Raw genomic sequence first — 8294 nt, forward strand, 5'->3', positions numbered from 1 at the left:
ATTATGAGCTCTCAAGAGAAATTATTATTCAGAATTTTTATGCTCGGCTTTCTTGTAATGATCAATCCATGCTCGATACTTCTTATACTGGTTCCTTTATGAAGAAGACTATTGAACTCACGTGGGATCTTTTAGAAAGAATTCAATGCAACTCTGAGGATTGTGAACTCGGTGAAGGTAAAGAGACAGGTAGTAAGCTTAAGTAATGATTGTGTTAAATCTTTTATGAATACCGATGCTTTTCAAAAGTTTAGCACTAAATATGGACTTCACTCTGAGATAGTAGCCTCCTTTTGTGAATCTTTTGCTACTCATGTTGTTCTCCCTAAGGAGAAGTGGTTTAAATATCACCCACTTATTAAAGAAGAAATTAAGGAACCGGTAATAGCTAAAGATGAAACTATTATTTATAATGTTGATTGAGTTGTTCCTACTTCTTATATTGGAAAACCACCTTTCCCTATTAGGATAAAGGAACATGTTAAGGTTTCAACTGTGGTCAATAAAAGTTATATAAGAACACCTAAACCTGCTGAACAAATTAAAGTAGAACCTAGTGTTGCTATGGTTAAAGATCTCCTAGAAGAAAATTTCTGAAGAAGCACCGAGCCGCTATTGGATATACTCTTGATGATCTTAAGGGAATTAGTCCAACTCTATGTCAGCACAAGATTAATATGGAGCCTGATGCTAAACCCCTTGTTGATCACCAACGATGTTTAAATCCTAAAATGAAACAAGTGGTAAGAACTGAAATATTGAAGCTCCTGGAAGCAGGTATAATATATCCCATAGCTGATAGTAGATGGGTGAGTCCCGTTCATTGTGTCCCTAAGAAAGGAGGTATTACTATTGTTGCTTATGATAAAAATGAACTTATTCCACAAAGAATTGCCACTTGCTATAGAATAGTAATTGATTTTAGAAAATTAAATAAAGCAACTTGAAAAGATCATTACCCTCAGCCTTTCATTGATCAAATGCTAGAAAGATTATCTAAGCACACACACTTTTGTTTTCTTGATGGATATTCTAGTTTTTCTCAAATACATGTCTCACAACCTGTTCTAGAGAAAACCACCTTTACTTGTCCCTTTGGAACTTATGCTTATAGACATATACCTTTTGGTTTATGCAATGCACCTGCTACCTTTCAAAGATGTATGACTGCTATATTATCTGATTTTTGTGAAAATATTGTTGAGGTTTTCATGGATGATTTCTCCGTTTATGGAAATTATTTTGATGATTTCTTAAGCAACCTTGATCAACTATTGCAGAGATGCGCACTACTGCGGGATACTACTAATGCGACACTACGATTAGAGATCCTTTGCCAAAACTGTGTGTGATGCAATAATCGCAAACCATGGTGTAAAAAACCGTCAAAAAAGGTGCAAAATGTTTGCGATGGTGGGGCCATCAAACACGGTTCAGATTTTAGTTGCGTGTGTGATGCAGGGCACATGATTAATCCAATCAAACTATTTGCGATGAGGCAGAACAATAGAAACGGGCAGCCATATCAATGTGTGTGCGATGCAGGACACACGGTTAATCCATTCGAACTATTTGCGATGAGGTAGAACAACAGAAACGGGCAGCCATATCAATGTGTGTGCACTACAAGAAGTATGTCAACTTGCGACCATCACTATTGGTCACTGAAAGGTCATTGTTTTTCATTTGTGACCTTTTTTTGACCAAAAACAGATGGTCAAAAGCTGACAGTCGTAAACTGAAATTAATGACCTTCTCTGAGAAGGCCGTGGAAGGCAACGACCAAAACAAAAGGTCATGGATTCTATGACCTTCTGTTTTAGTCGCTAGTTGTCTGCGCAGGCCACGTCGGATCTAACGTGGCAAAATTGTGACCAATTGAAAAGGTTGTTGATAAGAATCAGCCCGGTCCAATTGGGTGTCTATATGGGCCGAGCCCATTAATTCAGCCTTTTCAATACATATTTTTATGTTAATTTTCGCTAGCTACATGGGCCTAGCCTAGTAATTCGGCCTCTTTTATTTCTCTAAAATTTGACATTCAATTTCTTGTTGGGCCACGGCCTTTTACAGTCTAGTATTTTTTTGGCCCTCGACCTTTTACAGTCCTGTTTTTTTTTTGCCTCGGCCTTTTACAGTCTAGGTTTTTTGGCACTCAGCCATTGCCTTTTAATTTAGGACTCGTCATTTTTAGTCAATTTCCAGTTCAAATATAGGCTATAAATGCAGAATATTTCTCAATAGAGCCAAACTTGGTACACTACAATAATTGTACATAGTATCCAGTTTTCTAATACACAAAAAGATCAAACAATAACAAGCTCCAATGAGGTACTCTTTGCTGGGTGCGGATTCTAGCTTCTTCATCATGGGACTTGTTGCAACAGTCTGCACTTCAATGAACAAAGGACATCTACAGGTTATAAATACAATAATTAGGAACAAAATAAAAATAGAACATTCTGCATTTGGTGCGAAAATGGTTAGAGCAAGGAAGAGCTTCAGCAATAGAGCAACAAATCTGGTATTCAGCTAAAATACAACTAAATATACAGTTAACTAGCTCCAGTGAGCTAAAACACATTGCCGGGTGTGGGTTTTCTTCAGGATTCTTCTTCCCAGAGCTCCTGTACACCCAACTTCTAAAGAATGAAGGCCAACATCTACAAATAATATATTATGAAAGATTAGAAACATAATCAAGTGAATCCGTGAATATAAAATTTTCATAATGATGAGAATTTGCTGCAGAACTTTACATGTAATAGGAAACCATGCATATAACATTCTCATAACAGAGAAAATTGAGATGTATTTTGCAAATAACAAGTACCAGCATAGTGCAAGCTAAAAGAACAGATGAGTAGTACAAGCTATCAATGATATTTCACTTTAGAACAGGGCACATGCATCAATTTTTATAGTCAGGAACAAAGAAGACAGTGTTGAAGGACCTGGGATACCAAATTGATCTTAGAAATGAAAATTGCAATAGGTACTAAATGTATATGGCTATACATAAACCAGTAGTAGTACTACTACTAGATGAAAAGATGTTGCATTGTAAATCTCCAAAGTTTACAACCAAGAATATAAGAATAAACATGTTTCATTGCATAGTACTGCTATGTAATTGAAATGCAAAAGATACATCTCCCATGTTCAGCAATCAGGATCAACCACGAAGTTTCTACTACTCCTACATTAGTAAGCTGATTATTTAAGATGCTAGTTTTTTCTTTTGAATTACAGTTATGGTTATCACAAAGAAATTGTGCCTCATAAACATGCATGGAATTTCTATCTCAAAGAAGTATACATATTTATCTTGTTTAATTAGGCCAACAGCACAAAACAACCATGCAGAAATGTCAGGGCAACACAGCGGCAAGGTACCATGCATACCAACACAGTAACACTACAGATATGTTAGACCAAAAGATGTGAGCAACGGTAGACTACACCAACACTAACTAGGTAACACAATTACTTAAGATTGTAGCTTAGGAATTCATTGTCCACGCTAATACAAAATTCGCTCAAATGGAGCCTTGGAAACACCCTTTCCCAAGTAGTCAGATCCATATATCGTCCCTCAGTTCCAAAGCTTCATAAAGACCTACAGAAGAGGGATGATTCAGACAAGATTAGTTCAACAAAAATAATACAATAACATTTGGTAAATAATGATATAAATAAGAGTTTTCGCCTTCCCTAGGCAGGAACTCAGGAACCAAAGCAAAATTTTAAGGTTGAAAAGGAGAGAGCAATGATAATAACAAAATAACTCACCGGTTGATGCATCGCTGGGAACAATGGCCCTGGCGAAGGTTCCATCTAAGCAGCACACATCAACCTGATGCACAAAACCATGAGATTAGCCAAATAACTTGCCAAAATATTTTACACTTTGGCATTATGCATAGCTTAAACAATGAAATCCAGACAATGTCGCATTTCAAACAAAGGATCACATATCAGCACAGCTGCACACTAGGGCATAGGCCATATGGTTACATTTAGCTATGTAAACACCAAGAATGACGAACATCCATCTGTGGATACACTGTGAAAACCTACAATAGACACCTAGCGGGCAAAATAAATAAGTTGTTGTACCTAGCATCTGACTGAATAAACCAGTTTGCGTCAATGTATCTAATATATGAAAAAAACTGGCCAAGGGGCTACGAGCAAACAACATTTTACAACCTACCTGCACACCCAAAACCACTTGGGACAAGAATGAGTGCCTGCAATCATTTACATTTTCGTCAAATTACTTGACACTACGGCATTGAGAAACAAATAGGGCACGAAACCATAATGACTACATAAACACTCGGTGTGGCAACCAGCCGATCTGTGGATACACCCTGTGAAACAACAAAATGCATGATGAGCAGGCAGCGTCGGATAGTTCCTCGAAGTTGCAGATTTACCAGGTTAAAAAACACAAGAAATGTATGGTTGGTTTGCCTAATCAAACTATTAGAATACACTGTTGACACATGAAGCATGGAGCGGAGGCGTACGAGGCTAAACATAATGACAGAGCTATGGAACTTGCTATTACAGCAAGATAATACATAGGTGCCCCGACGTATCCAAAGAATCGTGTAGGTCTTTAAAGTCAGCTCATTCTAGTAAGAGAAGTGAGAAAATTGATGGGAAAAGTGTATACTTTATCAGGCCAAACTGATTGTTTCTATTTCGCTCACTGAATCATAACTTCACCTCAAATCATAACTTGCATATTCCTAGATATCAAGCATTTGAGCCTACCCTAGATTTGCATGCTCAACTGCCTAGAATATAGATGCCGGGAAAATGTGGCAAGCAATCAATCATATTTCTGCATTGAGGTCCCAGACTGAATGCTGGGGTCACTGACTCGCAGGCAAGAGAACGAATCATATGTAGAAGAAAATTGAGCAACTGAAACCATACGCTGGTGGCATTTGTCATTCTTCGATACAACATGCTCCCATGGAATTCCCAGACTGGCCGAGGGGCAGCTGTAATCTGCATCCTACCAACCTACCAGCCCACCCACCCAAAACACCTTGAATCTACTGCATCAGAAACCTACGGGCCCGGCGACGGCCGAATCACCAGATCGAAAACAAGTCGTTGCTACATATGCCCGCCCTACCAGATTGAATCGAACAGGACCACAACATGCAGATCAGGAAGACGGGCGGGGGATTGTGCGTGCGGGCGTACCTCGACAATGGGGTTGTTGCGGCTGTCGAAGATCTGGCGGGCCTTCACGGACTGGATCATCGCTGCCATGGCCGGGGCCGAAGCTTGGAGAAGAAGAAGCCGTGGCGGCTACCACCCGAGTAGTCCAGGCATCCTCATCGCCGGTGAGGATCCATCTTCGCCTTCATGGGTGCCTGTAGAGAGAGAGATTCAGATAGAGAAATCCAGACAAATAGATAGTTGGGGAAGAGAGAGAGGCGGCCAGATCCGGCGAACAAAGCGGGCGACGCGAGCTTGGGCTGGCCGATCATGGCGGCGCGCTGGCCGGTCGAGGCGGAGCAGGGGCGAGTGAGGAGGGCCAACAGGGAGAGCAACAGGGGACGGAGCTTGTGCCCCTGCGGGCAGCAGAGAGGCTCGCTGGTGGAGGGGATGGGGTAAACTCAAGACCCTTGCGGGAGAGGGTGGAGCAGTGGCGCTTGGCGGGTGGGGGTCGAGCTCCACCGGAGGGAGGTGGTCGACGCGCGCAGGAATGGAGATGGAGCCCGGGGGCTCTGACTTGGATTGGATCTAGGAGGGAGAGGGCGGTAGCGGCGATTGGGAGAAGGGACTAGGGTTCCGTGGGTGGACGAGGATGAGAGGGATATGGGGTGATTTGGGAGGGGGTGAGAGCGACGAGGGGGGTGTGGGCTGTCGCTGGATCCGGGCGCATCCGACGGTGCTTAATCCATGATCCGTGTGAGCCGATTTTAGACCAATCAGAACATAGTATCCCCTTTGATGATGTGAAGACCATTTAAATTGGTCGTAATCGATTGAAAATAAGATTTTGAATCCTGTCTCCTACTTGACGACCTAAATTTTTTAAAAAAATATAATAAAAAACCTTCGCTATGTGTCACCAAGTGTGACCTACTTTTCAGTCAAAATAACAAACTTTAAATAATGTTAATATCATTAAAAAAAGTGTTCTAAGATATGAGTTTTTGGAAGAGAATCATTTTTTGAGTGTCCAAAATGATATTTTTATAAAGAACCTCGCAAATATTTATTGCAAATTTGGAGCACATCAATTTTATAATTCACAATCATAGCACATGTGGAGCACATCAAATACTTTTTCAAGCTTATGTATTTGTGTTTTTCTATTTGTTTCTCTTGTATTTTTTGCACAATGGTGCATTTTGGAATGGCATAGTTTGTTCAAATGATCTCATATTGTGCACAAGGGTGCATATTGGAATGTCAAATAATGTTGCCTAAGGAAGTTTTCATTTTCTTTGGACGAAAAATCAATTTTCCATTTTTTGAGTGCCCAAAATGAGTTTTTTTGTGAAGGACCTATCATATATTTGTTGCAAAATTGGACCATATCATTTTTATAAAAAAAACTAGGCCATATTTAATGCATAATTGACCAAATGGTTGGGTGTCAAAAGATTTGATGCACCTTAGGTGAAAAAGGGAAATCTTCGTCGATTCAGCAGGAAGCGGGTCAAATTTGAACTACAGCTGCCTCATAGTTTGCTCTTTATTTTTTTGAAAATTTATTTCTAGGTACAAAAGTATCTATTTAATCAGGGAAACACCAAAAAAATCCAAGATTCAACCACTAGCTAGGAATGGTCATTCCCGCCGTTTTGACGCATTTCGAAATGGGCATAAAAATTCAAAAAAATCAAAAAATTGGAAAACCTTCATATTATGTCATTATATGTGAGCAAGTTACGAGGAAAAATAATAAACTTGTAATACGGAAATTCTTTTAAAAAAAGTGTTCTCAGAAACGAGCTATCATGTGTGGATATCAATGGCTTTTCAGGCCAAATGATCAATCTTATGGCCACATTCATGGCATAATTTGTTCAAATGATCTCACATTGTGCACAAGGGTGCATATTGGAATGGCAAACAATGTTGCCTAAGGAAGTTTTCACTTTCTTTGGACGAAAAAATCATTTTCCATTTTCGAGTGCCCAAAATGAGGTTTTTTGTGAAGGACCTACCAAATAATTGTTGCAAAATTGTACCAAATCATTTTTCTAAGATACTAGGCCATATTTAATGCACAATTGACTGAATGATTGGGTGTCAAAAGATTTGATCAACCTCAGGTGAAAAGAGAAATCTTCGTCCATTCAGTAGGAAGCAGGTCAAATTTGAACTACAACTGCCTCATAGTTTGCTCTTTGTTTTTTCCAAAAATCATTTCTATGTGCAAAAAGTATCTATTTAATCAGAGAAACACCAAAAAAATTCCAAGATTCAACCACTAGCTAGGAACGGTCATTCCCGTCGTTTTGGCTGCATTTTGCAACGGGCATAAAAAATTAGAAAAATCAAAAAATTGGAAAACCTTCACATTGTGTCATTATATGTGACCAAGTTACCAGGAAAAATAATAAACTTGTAATATGGCAATTCTTTTAAAAAAGTGTTCTCAGAAACGAGCTATCGTGTCTAGACATCAATGGCTTTCAAGCCAAATGATCAATCTTATGGCCACATTCATGGCATAGTTTGTTCAAATGATCTCATATTGTGCACAAGGGTGCATATTGGAATGGCAAACGATGTTGCCTAAGTAAGTTTTCATTTTCTTTGGACGAAATCAATTTTCCATTTTCCGAGTGCCCAAAATGAGTTTTTTTGTGAAGGACCAACCATATATTTGTTGCAAATTTGGACCAAATCAATTTTATTAAATACTAGGCCATATTTAATGCACAATTGACAAAACGGTTAGGTTTCAAAAGTTTTTATCCACCTCTTGTGAAAACGACAAATTTCCGCCAATTAAGTAGGAAGTCGGTCAAATTTGAACTACAACTACCTTATAGTTTGCTCTTTAATTTTTCCAAAAATCATTTCTAGTTACATAAGTATCTATTTAAGCATAAATACATGGTTTGGTGGCGAAACGTCGAGGTTTGGACGGTGGCCCAGGGCCCCAACTCCAAAGCGCATAAACTCGCACGCCCGTCGTGTGGTCACCATGTGACCTTGTCATTGACATGCGTTCTGGGAGGCCTATACATGTCTAGTGGGTTGGGCACTCCCCAGGTAGGTGCTACGAATAAAATAACAATAGA

General features: G+C 39.4%; 1 long non-coding RNA gene across 1 annotated transcript; it reads right to left on the reverse strand.

The window, feature by feature from the left end:
• Positions 1 to 3169: 3169 nt before the first annotated feature.
• Positions 3170 to 5800, reverse strand: LOC119310432. The gene is made up of 3 exons (XR_005150705.1): positions 5227 to 5800; positions 3793 to 3856; positions 3170 to 3619 (listed from the first exon to the last, which is right to left on the reverse strand). It is a non-coding gene; the product is annotated as an uncharacterized LOC119310432 (long non-coding RNA).
• Positions 5801 to 8294: the final 2494 nt, after the last annotated feature.

Source organism: Triticum dicoccoides, chromosome 1B, assembly GCF_002162155.2.
Source record: "Triticum dicoccoides isolate Atlit2015 ecotype Zavitan chromosome 1B, WEW_v2.0, whole genome shotgun sequence".
Taxonomy (NCBI): Eukaryota; Viridiplantae; Streptophyta; class Magnoliopsida; order Poales; family Poaceae; genus Triticum; species Triticum dicoccoides.